General features: G+C 45.0%; 1 protein-coding gene across 1 annotated transcript in view; it reads left to right on the top strand.

The window, feature by feature from the left end:
- CTCFL (CCCTC-binding factor like) overlaps positions 1-15,570 on the top strand; it is a 92,204-nt gene that overhangs the window by 2,166 nt on the left and 74,468 nt on the right. The window lies entirely within an intron of this gene.

Genomic DNA, 15,570 nt, shown 5'->3' with positions numbered 1-15,570 from the left:
GACTAGTTAGTGAAAAAATTATGACCCCAGAGTTCATTTACCTCTGTAACTAAGTAGTAAACGAAATCAAAACTACTTCAGTAGAGCATAAAAATGTTAAGGAATTAGTAACAATATTGATAGATACTCCCTGCAAATCAGTGGAGTCACAGTGTTGAATATATCCTTTTAACTCCATGCCTGTAAAGACCAAGAGGTATAGCATTCCACCTAATAATGACTATTTCAGGTTGCTTAACTCAGGGGTGAATAGAACCAGGGACATCAATCTGCATGTGCAATATCTATCCAGCCAAAGTGACTCAAGATGGCATCAGAACTACCTCTGAGTTCCTTTCAAAACATAGCAACAAACTCAAGAGGATTGGTGTCAGGATTTGTGTGTGTAAAGCTAAGAGAATACTGTATTTATAGTCAGTGGATGACAAGCACCTGACAGATCCCACCCCCACCCCCAGTCAAAGCAGCAGAGATGCATGTTAAGCTTATTTTGACTGCAATGTGATTGTTTTGTTTTCCTGTGTGAAGGTAGCTCTAAAATTAGGGACACTGGAAAAAACAGACCAAAAAAGAAAAGAGAGCTCTCTGATCATAGCTAAATAGCAAATCAATGCTGAATGTCCGAAGTGATCGAAGTGTAAGCATATGCCTCACTATACCAAAGTCAGACCATTGTCCCGTGATGTCTGGTATTCCACTTCAGCAGTGGTTGTAGAGATTAGAGATCCAGGACACCATGGTCAGGGTTATCTCCTGTTTACACAGAGCCTTATCTCCTCGCTATATGCCCCCCAATGGCCACCCTGACTAGTAGCTCTACAAGTTTATACCTAACTCCACAATGGTCAATTCCCATAATTAAAGGCTTAAATTATTCATTCTGTGGCTTTAAGGAATTGCCATATGAGTAAAGGGCAGAAGATCCTTCAGAAAACCCGTAATTGGCCTATTTAAGTCAATGAGAATTTTTTTGCCATTGACTTCCATGGGACAAATATCAAGCTTAATATGGGCCTGAGTTTGAAACCCTTAGTGATGCCATGTGGCACTGATTCAATGGGAGATTCGTCATGTAAATAAGTCCTATCTGATGTGAGTGATGGAGGCAGACTCTAGGCTAAGTCATTACATGAAATGATCTTAGGCTCAGGAGAAAACTGCATGACTCAGTTCTAGCTTTAAAAAATAAATCTCAAGCCATAAAGTACCATTTGGCTTTTGTCAAAGTTGATCCAAAAGGGCTATGCTAAATAATAAAAAAGATGGAGCTTTTGATGTTAAGTTGCATCTTCAAGCATAAAATCCAGCCTTGATGATGCTGAGCCCAGCCTATTTCACCCAGGCAAAAATACTCAACTTATGTTACTTTTCATTTAGAGAAAATGTCTATACATGTAAAAAAAAAAAAGAGAGAGAGAAATAAATCTTTGACAGGTAAGTAATTAGGAAACATCTGGCCAAATTGAAGGCAAAAGAAGTCATTTCAGGCAAAGGTGGTTCATTGAAAGCTTTTCATCATGACTCCAACTTAGCAGTTAGCGAAAAAATAACACTTGCTGATGAAGTGTTTAAAATGGCAGATGGCAAAAATTATATACATATCTAGCACAAGAAGCTAAATAGATTAAGGGAAAAAATATTGGATAGTCTAAATGTGCAGATGTGCGCCCAGAGGTGGGGCAAGTATTTTGAAACTGTCATGATATTTTTGATAGATTTCCCAGAGGCAGTGTGGTTCCAGGAATGACAGGTTATTGGAAAGGCTGTTTACTGGACACTGCAGTGTTTGCCTTGGAAGTACAGGGTACCTGTTTCCAGTGATGGTAGTTCCTGGAATGGCAACACAGCAGGAGCGCTCCATATGCTATATTCTCCACTGCCCTGCACTTCGTGCTATCATTTACACTGTACAAATTGGGTATAAAATGCCACCAATTCCGAATGGTAACATACCTGCTTTACAGGTGTGATGATACTGAGTGTTTGGCAGTGGAGAATCTGACTTATGGTCTCTGTACTGTACTGTAATTTATTGCTGCACTAGTTTATCCAGCTTACACACTGTTTTATGAGCTCACGACTGGGACCAATACATTATTCAGTAAGAAAGTGTGAACTCTGCAAAAAACCCTCTGGAAAGCAAAGACAGGAAGCATACACTATGTCCCCACCCCCAAATTAATTGCTACTATTTTGATTAAAACACATTATCATATAAATATTTGATTTAAAATATGATTAAATCTTTCTTGCTTATGAACTGTGACACCTTTAAAGCCTAACCTTTTATGGCTTAGCGCTACATAATTATTTTGCTCATTAGCGATGTTTAATAGTTCGATCTCTTAATATGCTTTTCCATTTGGAACCTGCCGTCGGTGCCAAGTTCAAATCAATGCTGTTACTTATTTGTGCCATTGCAAATAATTAAACAAAAATTAAAAGCAATTTAACCTTGCAGATATTCACAGTGTGGTATTAATCTGGCTTGGGATAGATGGATATTCAAAGACTGGGAGTGGCTCAATTAGCCCAATGCTGTGGGCCTAATTCTGCCTTTCTTTATACAGGAGAAATCCCATTGAAGTCATTGGGAGTTGAAGTAGGACAGGGTAAGGCCCTGTGTTCCCAGGCTGGTAGGTGGCTGCATGGAATAGATAAGGGCAATCTGGAATTTGCATGGGCAATTACATCTCTGTAAAATAAGTCTTGGAGCAGCCACAGAGCTTGATTCTGCACTGTCTTGTAACTTGTGCATCACACCTGTGCAGAGATAAAATGCGACCCTGTGAGAATGAGATTCTTTCAGACTTCATTTCACTGGTATATGTGAATGCACCAGGGTGTTAGAGGCTAGGAATCTTACAAGAGCCTATGATCACTTCTGTTTTTGTTCCTGGTTGAGAATACCCCGAGAAGAACCTTTTCTCACGCTATTGCTGAACTTCCCACCTTACCTGCAAGTTACTGGAAGCTTAAAGGCAGCAGCAATTAGAAAGAAAGTACCACAAAAATCATAATTCAGAAGCTTTACTAAAAGGTTGGGATCGTTTGAAGAACAGGTGAAGTTTGGGGAGAAGAAAATTTTCTTCTTTTCCCCCCACTGGTTCTGCCACCATCAAGGCCTCCCAAAGCACAGTTCTATCAACACCTTGAAAGACTACAAAAAGAGGGTGGTGCTTATCATAATACCACTCGAGTTTAAGGCCCAGAAAGCTGCACCAGAAAGAAAGACATTTGGGTCCCAATTCTGCTCAGTTATGCACATGAACCCAGTGTGACAGCAGTGGGATTGCACATGTCAGCTAAGAGCACAGTTTGTCCCTTGGCTTACAAGATCCAGGGAACTATCTTACCTTTCAGAGGACTTGCTCCTGCAAGGCTTAGCTCCCACTCAAGAGGAGGGATGGTCTTGTAGCTAAGCTGGGGGACTGGAACTCAGAAATGGGCTGTCTGAAAGACAACAATTCCATTTCATGATATATCCTGAGTTTTTGACATTAGTTTTCATTCTAAGGTGGAAGGATAATGAGACCTTTCAACACTTTTCATGAAAAAATAACACCTAATGCCAGGCTAGTCAATAGCCCGGTGGTTAGCGCACTCACCAGGGATGTGGGTAAACCCAGGTTCCAGTCCCTGCTGCTGATCTAAGTGGAAATTTAATTCTGGGTGTCCCACATCCCAGTGAAGTGCCTTAACCCTTGCTCCCCAGCCTATTGGCCTAAGGGGGTTGGGAGAGGGTGTCTCTAAGAAACCTTCCTGATGAATCCAACCAGCTCCCTCAGAAGATCTAAGTTCCATTCCAGTCTCTGCCACAGACTTCCTGTGTGATATCAGAATTCATCCCTTAATCCTTCCTTCCAGTGCTGATGAGCATGATAATGCTCCCTTCCTCCCAACCCTCTTCAGTCTTATCTATTTACAATGTAAGGGCTTTGGGGCAGGGTCTATTGCTTGTTATGTATTTGTCTAGCACAATGGGGTTTAGCTCTTGGTTAAAGCCTCTGTGTGCTGTTGTGATGCCGTTACTAATGAATGGAAACAAAGGGTCCTCAGTGGGCTCAGGTCTGCAATGACTGCAGAGCTTGAGACTAGGGCTGGAGGCATGGGTCGCTTGCTGGTGGATTCTCTGCAGTTTGAGGTCTTAAAACCAGTTTTGAGGATTTCAATAACTCAGTCCTGGATTAGGGGTTGTATAAAAGTGGATGGGTAGGGTTCTGTGGCCTGCCTTGTGCAGGAGGTCAGACTAGATGATCATATTGGTCCCTTCTGACCTATGAGTCTATGAGTCTATTATTCTTTGCCTGCTCGTGCCAGCCTTAGCCCTATTTCCTGATATAAACCACACACAAAAACTTGCCTTACATGGGCCTGGATGCTATATTTAGCTTGCCAATTAATCCAGCTGGATTAGAAATCACATAGCCCCGTAATTATAGGTGTATAAGCTCCAGACTGGCAGCTGTTTTGACATTCTCCGCTGGGAAATTTGCCCTAAACAGTCAATGCCCTGAGCTGATGCAGGATCACGGTCTCATGACTGCCTATGCTCATGCCCATCTGTTGTGATGGCATCGTGCCTGCTCGCAACTTGCTTGGACCTATGCCCCCGGACACAGGTGCCCGGCAATAATAAACTGAGAGGGGAAGCCTGCAAGGATCCTCTTTTTCTGCAGGAAACCTTTTCTCTTTTCCATGGGCCTTTCTCCTCCCCTGCTGACATCTGCTGAGAACAGGAGAGGAAAGTGAAAAGCCTCCTGGGAGCGTCCTGCAGTGCACTGCTGAAGTCTGACTGTATGGCAGAGGCAGACTCGTGGGATTAGGTGGAGACAGTTCCAGGAAGCGCAGTGCTCCACGTGTACCAGGAAGCCGGCAGGCTGTTGGGATGGGAGTGAACCAAACACACAGTCTGCTTCGCATCCAGCAATGGTTCTAACAGAGCTCAAAATACATGAGCTATCCATTGGCACTGCTCCCTCGAAGACAGATCTATGCCGAGTTACACCAGCTGAGAATCTGCTACATAGCGCAATCTTTTGCAGAAGCGAAAAAGGCCAAACTTCAACTGACAACCAGACCCGGCCCTGCCCCTTCATAGAGGGCAAAAGAAAGGAGGGCATTTTAAACCTCTCCCCCTGCCCCCCGGCCTAAGAAATATCCCATCCAGCTGTGAGTACCGTGAAAGATGGGCAGAGCAGAGAAAATAGGTCATACAACATGCCTAGACACGTTCGGCCTGGAGAGAATAGCAGTGCAGCAGATATTTCAACCCCTGCTTGTTGATTGCTTTACTGAATACACCATCACTTCCCTATAAGCTATTCTAGTTTCAGTAACTCTTTCCTTACTTGAATCATGCTGCACATCTCACTAGAGTGCATAATATGCTACACTCTACTAACACTTACCCACATCTAATGAATGAAACCCCAACAATCTTTTTATGGTTTGTCATCAGCAAATCAGTAGCAGAACCCAGAACTGCTGAACCCCATTTCTGTATGTCAACCACTAGACAATGCACCCTCTGAATTTGACAGCCAGCGTTTAGATACAGCCTGCACGTTAACTTTGAGTGCTGTGTCCCTGGTCCGTGGGAACTTGGAATTACAGTGTGTCAGCATTAAGGGCTGTCAAAATTTCCCCAATGACTTGTTTTTGTGTGTCAAGAGAAAATTGAATGAAAAACTGCAGATTTTTTTTCAATTTTGTGTTTTGTTTTTGTGACTTTTGTAATCAACACTTTTATTGACACCATAATTTAAAATTTTCATTTATTTAACATATGGTATGCAGCAAACAGAACATTCTGATACAATTTCGATTACAATGATAATAAGCAGGAAAATTTTTGAAAAAGTAAATCCTGCAAAATGAAAACAATTTTGCAAATGTTTACAATTAAAAAAAACATTGCCCTGTTCTATTCAGTATCGGTGAAACTATATAGCCAGATAAAGATCTACTTAGGTTTTTATATTGTGCCCATTATCATAGTATCTGTCTGCTTTTGGATCCTATCTGGCTCGACATCTATCTCAAAGTAATTAGTCACATTCAAAGTCCTGCCCCAGCATGCACTGATTTTTGTGCAGAACTCTGGATGTTTTTCAGGACAGTATCAATTTCTCAAATGTTTGAAAGTCCATATCAGTAAGCTGGAATGAGTCTTTTAAAATCAATATAGTGGCTTCTCCCAACTGCTTGCCTGGGAAACTTGGCAATGGTCTCTGGGATGGGGCATAGAGGAAACTCCCACACAAAGTTGAGTTCTGGTCTGGGACGGCTACTTCTGTAGCTCCCTTGTGCCATAGACTCCACATGAGAGAAGTTCTCTCTCTCACCTCAACAAGACATGAACCAAACAGACATTTGCTTGCTGCTGCATTGCCATTAATTATAACTCCTGCAGCTCCACAGCAGCTGAAGGAAAACGTGTGTGAATCTATGATACCTGACCAGTGAGTTAATTCAATTACCGGCACTTGATAAAAGAGTAATTCACTAAGTGACTCTTGCATCTTCAATTTGAGGAACCCTGCCAAAATCTGTGGCCTGGTTAAGTCTCCTGAGGGATTCGCTGCCATTTACAAGCTGTGTTTTGTTGTTTTTCTCTTTCTTTTTTTCAGCAACAGGTGCTTTGAATGGGCCATCTCTGTAAAATGGAGATAAGACTATTTCCTTTCACACTCTTTTCTGCCTTGTCTGTAAACTGTAAACTCTTCAGAGAAGGGCCCTTACTTGTGTTTGTACAGCTCCTAGCACAACATTGCTCCAAACTCAGATGTGGTCTCTAAACACAGTTGGAACAGAAATAATCATTGTGTGAAGGGCTAGTGGTACCTCAGAGGTATTGGTCCAAGAAGGTGGTAGTATGGAGCTGCTCCAGGAAGGACTTGGTGTGAGCACTGCTGCACCTTATTCCGTCTGTTCATCCAACTTAAGGCAGGTCTACACTAGAAATGCTACATCGGCGCAGCTGCACATAGTGCCAGTGTGAACAGTGTTTAGGTCAGTGTTTCTCAAACTGGGGTCGCCGCTTGTGTAGGGAAAGCCCCTGGCGGGCCGGGCTGGTTTGTTTACCAGCCCCTCCACAGGTCTGGCCAATCGCGGCTCCCACTGGCCATGGTTCGCTGTTGCAGGCCAATGGAAGCCGCGATCGGCCGGACCTGCGGATGGGGCAGGTAAACAAACCGGTCCGGCCTGCCAGGGGCTTTCCCTACACAAGCGGTGACCCCAGTTTGAGAAACCCTGATTTAGGTTGCTGTAACTTTTGTCTCTCGGGGGTGTGTGGGAGGGAAGGGTGTCTTTCACACCCGAGCAATGTAAGTTAGATCAAGTTGAGCAGTAGTGTAGACTTGCCCTTCATAGTCTCCTAGTGGGCTCACTGCTACTTACAAGTGTGTTTTGTTTTGCAACAAGAAGTCCTTTGAAAATAGGTGGTTAAAATGCTACCTGATGAAAAGCTACTTGAACTTTTTTTTGCAATGTGATTTAAAACGCACGTGTGTCTGTAAAAATAATGGAAAAAGTGCCCTCCTAAAGCTAACAAAGTTCAGCTGTCCTGGATATTCTTCTCCCATTTTATTGTCTGTCTTTCTCTAACTTTAGCAAGTAACAGAATCCCAAAGTCCTTTTCCTGTCAGGCTTGCTACAATGCATTGATTCTTCCTGCAGTTCTGTGCTTTCCAGAACAGCTCCCCAGGCTACCCAGTGATCGGAAAAAATTAAAGTTGAAAACAATGGTTCATTATTTTAGATAAGTCAAAGAGGTACATTAATTGGATGTGGCAAACTTTAAATTGCCAACAAATGCATATATTTCATCCCTTGCATTCAGAAGGAGGCCTATGGTTAAAACAGCTGGTAAAGTCACCAAGATGCTGTAGTTTGGATTTGGGTTCAATTATTTATAAATAATTAGGAGGTTGGTAAAGTGAGCATGGGCATGATTTGTAGGAGGCTAGGCACACAGTGGGATAGCAAAGCCATAACTGTGCCACCTAACGCTCAACCCTCGGGAGACCTGGGTTGAACTTTTCAAAGCTGTGCAAGAGATTTAGTCACACACCAAAGTGAATGGAAGGTCTTTGGCTGGTTCCCTTGCACTGTTATGAAGATCCAGGCACTGCTTCTTCTACAGGACATTTTTTGTCCTTCAGACAACAGTATTGTGGGACAGTGTCCCATCCCATTGCCAATAAAGGAGTGAAAAATATTCATCTTCTCCCCAGGTCCCTCTATTAAAACATACCCCACGTCCTGAACTGCCAGCCATGGAAAGGAGAGGAGAGACTATCTGGCAAAATCTGGCCAGGCTCAGACAAAAGTGGTCTAGGGAACAGAATATAAATAGTGACTGAGGCCTCACTGACACACTCAAAGACACTAGTTGGTAAATGGCTTGTGCATCCACTTTCTAAGGAAAAATTAATTCCTGTTTGTAACCTGGGTGAGTCATTTCCAGGGATCTTTGTTTACACTAGTGTCTGGCATGCTACAGTTCATGGGACAGCTCACCTAGCAGACAGAGATATCTTAAGTAGTTTTCCATTGAAACTATAAACCATATACATGCCATATTTTCCATTGCTCATTTGAACAAAGATTGGTGTTACAACTACAGGTACCACCTTCAGACTGGATTGAGAGAGAGATTTAATGCTCAGTAATCACCCAGCAGTGGTTAGCTCACCTATCTTAAAGTTAAGTCTTCTTACAATGCATGCCTCCTATGTACGCCCATTCAAGGATCTGTTGATTGCAGAGTCTTTAGGCTAACACCTAGCTTATATATCAGAGGGGTAGCCGTGTTAGTCTGGATCTGTAAAAGCAGCAAAGAATCCTGTGGCACCTTATAGACTAACAGACGTTTTGGAGCATGAGCTTTCGTGGGTGAATACCCACTTCATGCATCTGACAAAGTGGGTATTAACCCACGAAAGCTCATGCTCCAAAACGTCTGTTAGTCTATAAGGTGCCACAGGATTCTTTGCTGCTTTAGCTTATATATAACACTTTTCCTCATTAAGTCAATGGCAAAGCTCCTGCTGACTTCAGATTGTATCCTTAGTGCACAGGTGATGTTGTAAAAGGTGCTGAATATCTGCAGCTATATCATGATGACAAAGGCAATGCATTTATTTCACAAGTTAATTCTTGGGTTGCAGAACCCACAGCGACCGCACCGTTCAGTCAACAGCGTGTTGGGCTGGCTGAACAATTTAATGCTCATAGTTATGTGCAATGAAACAGAACTTCTACTGCCAAGGTGGTAGAAGCACAGTGGCTTCCAGATTGGCAGAAATGCTGGAAGAACAGGTGGGAATAGTGATGGGGAGCCTTTGACAGATTTGGGAGGGCAGTTTGGGTAAGTAACCAAAATAAAGCAGGTGACACTCTATGGTCTGTGTACTGGGAGGTCAGACTAGGTGATCTGATGGCCTCTTTTAGCCTTAAAAGCTGTGAATTTTTAGAGCAAGATGTTCAAAAGTGCTCAGTGTTTGCCTAACTCTGCTTCCATTGAGGTGATTGGGAATTTTCCTATTGACTACAATGGACAGAGAATTGGGCTGACACTAAGCACCTGGGAAAATCCCACTTTTTAAATGTTTATTCTTGGGCCTGCAAAAATGGGTCAGAAAACTCTGACTGGAAATGCTTGAGAATTTTCTGGTCTTTTCTCGCTTCTGGTCAGACCATCAGTATTATAATAGCAACCTATCCAGCAGTGTGTCAGCTCTAGTTGGGACCCAGAAAAGCAGACGGATGTAAAATAACTAGGTGTGTTGGGGGAGAGGGAAGGGAAAACAAGAGTTACTTGTGGGTTTTATGAACCTCAAAAGGGATTTTGGTACAAGTACTAGGCAAAGTTTTTGGGCCTGTCCTTATCTGATCCAATGGTTTATGCATTGTTAGCATGGAGGTGGGCTGTATGGGGCTGGGTCACTGATTTGCTGTGGTTACTATTTTTGGTTGATATATTTTACTGGCATTTGACGTTCAAAAGAGCAGATGTAAGGGTAGCTACTGGTATCTGAGGATTCTGAGGCCTGTCGTGTGACAGGCGTGTAACTTTTTGTAACCCCAATCCACGTCATGTGAGTTAGGCCAGGAAATAAAAGACCAGTCTCTTGCCAGCATCCCCATGAGTCATACCTTTATCACAAGCACCACCCTTTACTGGGTGAAGAAGCAAGCCAAAAGCTGGACTGTAAAGTTATATGTTTTAAAATACTTATTGAGAAGGCTGACTCATAGGACAGCAATTCTGTCGATGCTCACCGCAGCTGTTAAGGAAGCGAAGAAATACCAATGGGTGAGTTCCAGAAGCTTTATCCATCACCAGGAATGCCAACCTTAATGGGACCTACACCCAAAGATAATGTAGAAATCATTGTCCAGACATTTCGTGTATGATATCACTGGCATCAGATCAGAGCACTCTCAACAGTCATCTAGTTACCCTTAGCATTCAGTATCACAGATACTTCACTTCTAAATCAGTCTGGGCCAGCACATAAGAAGAGTGGTCTTTGAGCCACAGCATGCTATTAGCAAAGCAGATGACAAATTCCAAGCACTGTTTGGGAGAAGATCACAATTCACCTCCGTTTCTATTTTTATCAAGAACACCCTCAGCTTGTTTGATTTAGATGGTGAAATTCATAAATCCCAACTTATAATGCCTGAACCTCAAAGAGTTCATCTTATGCTGACCCTGGGTTCCTAGAAGCTTTGAAGGACGCTCACTGAAGAACTTGCTTTGTTGGATTATTGACTGGAATCTGTAACGTAGGAGGCGCTCAACTGGTGCTTTTTCTATCCACTCTCTTCCTTGGTGTTATATTTCTCCAAACACAAAGATCTTCTTTTAGATTTAAAAGCACAGCAAAACCAAGAAGAAAAAGCTGAAGTAGAGTCTCCAGGAGAAAGGGCAGTGAGCATGGTTCCTCGGTAATAGGTTATAGCAACTCTCAAAGGCGTGGTCGGTCTGTCTGCACACAGGCAGAGCTTACAGACATCCAAAACAAAGGCATCTTATTATGATTTATTTCAGTGTTTCTCAAACTGGGGTCACCACTTGTGTAGAGAGAGCCCCTGGCAGGCTGGGCCTGTTTGTTTACCTGCCCTGTCCGCAGATCTGGCCGATCATGGCTCTCACGGGCCGCGGTTCGCAGCTGCAGGCCAATGGGAGCTGCTGGAAGCGGCAGCCAGTAAGTCCCTCGGCCCGTGCCACTTCCAGCAGCTCCCATTGGCCCAGAGCAGTGAACTGCAGCCAGTGGGAACTGCAATCAGCCGGACCTGCGGATGGGGCAGGTAAACAAACCGGCCCGGCCTGCCAGAGGCTTTCTGTACACAAGTGGCAACCCCAGTTTGAGAAACCCTGATTTATTTGCATGAGCATAGAGCTTAGGTGCCTGTTATGGGCCAGGACCCCATTGTGCTAGGCTCTGTACCAACACAGAACAAAAAGAAGGTTCCTGCCCTGAAGTGCAAGATCCCTGCCGCTTACAATCTAAGGGTATGTCTACACTGCAATCAAAAGTGTGATTGCAGCATGTGTAGACACAGGCGCCGACTTTCCAATGTGCCAGGGGGATGCTCGACCCCTGGATCTGTCCCAGGCCATGCCCCCACCCCACCCCTTCTCCCAAGCCCCAGCCTCTTCCCACCCACTCTCCATCCCCACCCTGCCTCGTCTCACCATATTCCGCCCCTCCCTCAAGTGTGCAGCACCCTTGGTCCTCCCTGCACAGCCTCCTGCAGGCTGCAAAACAGCTGATCATGTCAGGCGGGAGACACGGGGAGAGAGGGGGAAGCACTGATTGTTGGGCATGGAGGGAAGGGGGGAGATGAGGGGGGTTGCCGTTGGGTGCTCAGCACCCATCACTTTTCCCCTGTGGGTGCTCCAGTCTCAGATCACCCACAGAGTCGGTGCCTATGTGTGTAAACACACCTGCACTACCATTACTTTAGCTAGCACAGCTAAAAGTATCAGTGAAGCTGCTGCGGCATGGGCTGGACAAGGCAGCCTAGAACTCTGAGTGCGTATTTGCAAAACTAGCCCATGCTGAAGCCCGTGCCGCTGCAGCTTCATTTCTGTTTTTAGCTGTGCTAGCCAGGTTAAATCTACACAGATATGTCTACCTAATTGAACCTTTGATGGCAGGGTAGTCACACCGTTAGTCAAGACAAAAGACGACAGGCGTATACAGACAGATGGGGGAGCACAAGCAAACGACGAGACCATATTGGTCAGCATAGTAGGCAGTAGACTCCGTTCCCCAGTAGCCTCCCTGTTGTCAAAAGAGAGTTCTGAGGAGGCCTTTGGAGCCTTGCAAATGTTTTCAGGGAACTTCTCTCAAGCGTGTGGGGCAGTGTAGAAGAAAGAATGACGGTACTTGTTTCAAAATTTACCAAGGGGATAATAAAGGCAGAATCATTAGGCCTTTGGAGGTGGGAGCTGACAGATTTCATAACTGAAAGACTATAAAAGGGTTCAGAAAAGAATTAGATCAGTTCATGTAGGATAGGTCCAACAATGGCTATTATCCAGGATGGGTACGGATGGTGTCCCTAGCCTCTGTTTGCCAAAGGCTGGCAATGGATGATGGGATGGATCACTCGAGGATTATCTGTTCTGTTCACTCCCTCTGAAGCACCTGGATGCTGCCCACTATTGGAACAAAGGATACTGGGCTAGATGGATCTTTGGTCTGACCCAGTATGGCCGTTCTTATGTTCATAAATTGCTGTTGTTGGCCAGGATGCTGTGAGGGCTAATGCTGCCGTAGAAGCAGCAGAATTTGGGAAAGTGCTTGGAAGGGTTATGTTAATGCTGAAGTGCCATTTGTTAGTGTCCTATTTTGGCATCCTTCTTCAATGTGATCTGTGCATTTGTGAAGAATTAATAGGATGGGTATGTGAATGACGGATAATGTGAGAATAAACGTAAGTCACTGGCTATGTCTGCACTCCCTGACTTGCCTCAAGCTGTGCTGTACTGTTTAGAGTATATCATCTGTGGAGCAGGCTTGGAGGCTGGTTCCAGCACTGATTATGAGTTCACTGAACTGGCTCCCGCCAACTGCCCATACAATTACAGCAAGTCTGTAAAATAGAAAGGGAGGAAAGGACATTTTGGATAATTGATCAAACACATAAAGCCTCATTTCTCTGTAACTTTTCAGCCAGTCAGTGACCCTGTTTTGAAGGCTTTGTATGCAGCGTTGTTGTAGGCCTGTTGATCCCAGGATATTAGAGAAACAAGGTGGGTGAAGTAATATCTTCTCCAGTTCTGTGTGAGCTCAAAAGCTTGTCTCTCTCACCAACAGAAGTTGGCCCAATAAAAAGATGTTACCTTGCCCACATTGTCTCCTGGAGGCTTTGGGCAGCCCTGCATTGGCCCTGTGGGGCACAGCCATGAAGACTGACTGCTGAGAAAAGGCTTTGAAAATCCATTTCTAATAGGAGAATGAATATTAGTATTATTGTTACTCATGGACCAGAGCTCCTGTGTGCTTTGGTGCTGCACAAACTCAGAACTAAAAGATCTTGCCCTGAAGAGCTTAATATCTAAGGGTATGTCTACATCTACAATTTTGCAGCGCTGGTTGTTACAGCTGTATTAGTACAGCTGTATAGGGCCAGCGCTGCAGAGTGGCCACACTTACAGCAACCAGCGCTGCAAGTGGTGTTAGATGTGGCCACACTGCAGCGCTGTTGGGCGGCTTCAAGGGGGGTTCGGGGAACGCGAGAGCAAACCGGGGAAGGAGACCAGCTTCGCCGTGGTTTGCTCTCGCGTTCCCCGAACCACCCTGCAAACCGCAGGGAAGGAGACCTGCTTGCTCGGGGGTTCGGGGAACGCGAGAGCAAACCGGGGAAGGAGACCAGCTTCGCCGCGGTTTGCTCTCGCGTTCCCGGAACCACCCAGCAAACCTCAGGGAAGGAGACCTGCTTGCTCGGGGTTCGGGGAACGCGAGAGCAAGCCGGGGAAGGAGACCAGCTTGATTACCAGAGGCTTCCTCAGGTATGCTGGGATACCTGCTTATTCCACGGAGGTCAAGAAAAGCGCTGGTAAGTGTCTATACTTGATTACCAGCGCTGGATCACCAGCGCTGGATCCTCTACACCCGAGACAAAACGGGAGTACGGCCAGCGCTGCAAACAGGGAGTTGCAGCGCTGGTGGTGCCCTGCAGATGTGTACACCTCCTAAGTTGCAGCGCTGTAACCCCCTCACCAGCGCTGCAACTTTGTGATGTAGACAAGCCCTAAGAGTTACGTATGTTCCCAGGTAGAAGAAAAAAGAGACGCATCATGTTCTAATTCCATGGGCTGCTGGTGAAGGAGGAGGCTGAGTTCTGGGAGCTTGAGAATCTGGTTCCTTCTTTCTGTAGCCTCCAGCCTGTTAGCAAGAATAAAGAAATTTGTGCCCACACTGCAGGTATCAGGGGACGCAGAAATCACAAGTGTCATGGTGTTTTCATTATTTCTGCATGGCTGGGGAAAACAGCTGATAAGAGACCTGAGACTGAGAAATTCTCCATGTACATCTTCCTGTAAAAGATTCTCACGAAGCAGGACTGCTGCTGACTGCAGTCACTTCACTGCATGATACAGCGGCAGGTGGGGTTTTGAAGTTTTTGTGCATCTAGTGCAGATGGAAGAGGCCTGACTGGTAGCTCTGCAGACAGGTATGGTACAGCACTGAAGGCTTCTCCTTCCTGCATCTCAGCCCTCTTCTGGAAGGATAGGAAGGGGTTCAATCTTCATGGCCCATTAGGTCCTTGGTCTCTCTTCTTTGACTACCAGTTAAGGGGCTTTTAGTGTCACTCATGAAAGCAGTTATGCTGTGGATACTAGTCCACTAAGAACTGGGCTGAGAACCAGCTCATTTCATGGAGCCATCTGATGGGAAGGATTCTAGTGCTCCTATCTGGAGCAGGATTAGAATCCGTGATCTGGAAGTTACCTGATTCTCCTTTCCCTTACACCAGTGTACAAGAGGAGTAAATCTACTAAGATCAGAGGCATTACACTGACAATATCGGGCATCTTGGACTAAGAAGCCTATTGGGCCTAGCCCGATAAGCCAGAGGAATGTTTTCTGCCCTCTACTCACGTTTCCATCTGTGCCACTTAGAATGGCCGGATGGGAAAATATCAAGTTTGGCTCATGCTGCTCTTTCAGTATCTCTTTAAGCATATTGTTTAATTACATCAGCTGTGGTGGATCCTGCTGCTGAACTGTAGGTTGTTTAGGAAAGATGGAAATACAGAGGTGGGCTGCAAACTTCAGATTGAAATAGGATCAGATTTTGGATGCTCCCAAATTTAGGATTGTTTAGACTGCGGTTTCTAATTTGACTCTTCACAGAGAGGGTGATCTGGGATTGGGTCCAGATTTCCAGTACCCCCAAAAGTGTGGGGATCTTTTAAATTCAGGGATGTAGCTTGGGCCTATCTCTGCAGAAATACCCAACCAGCTCCCTCCAGGTATCCTCCCAGATCTGCTCTGCTAACTGCATGAGGTTCATCACACCCAGAAACGCTCTTTGGGGCCA

This window comes from Gopherus flavomarginatus, chromosome 11 (assembly GCF_025201925.1).
Source record: "Gopherus flavomarginatus isolate rGopFla2 chromosome 11, rGopFla2.mat.asm, whole genome shotgun sequence".
In the NCBI taxonomy this organism is placed as follows: Eukaryota; Metazoa; Chordata; order Testudines; family Testudinidae; genus Gopherus; species Gopherus flavomarginatus.
Note: the sequence above shows the minus strand (reverse complement) of the source record. Positions and strands in the feature narration are given on the sequence as shown.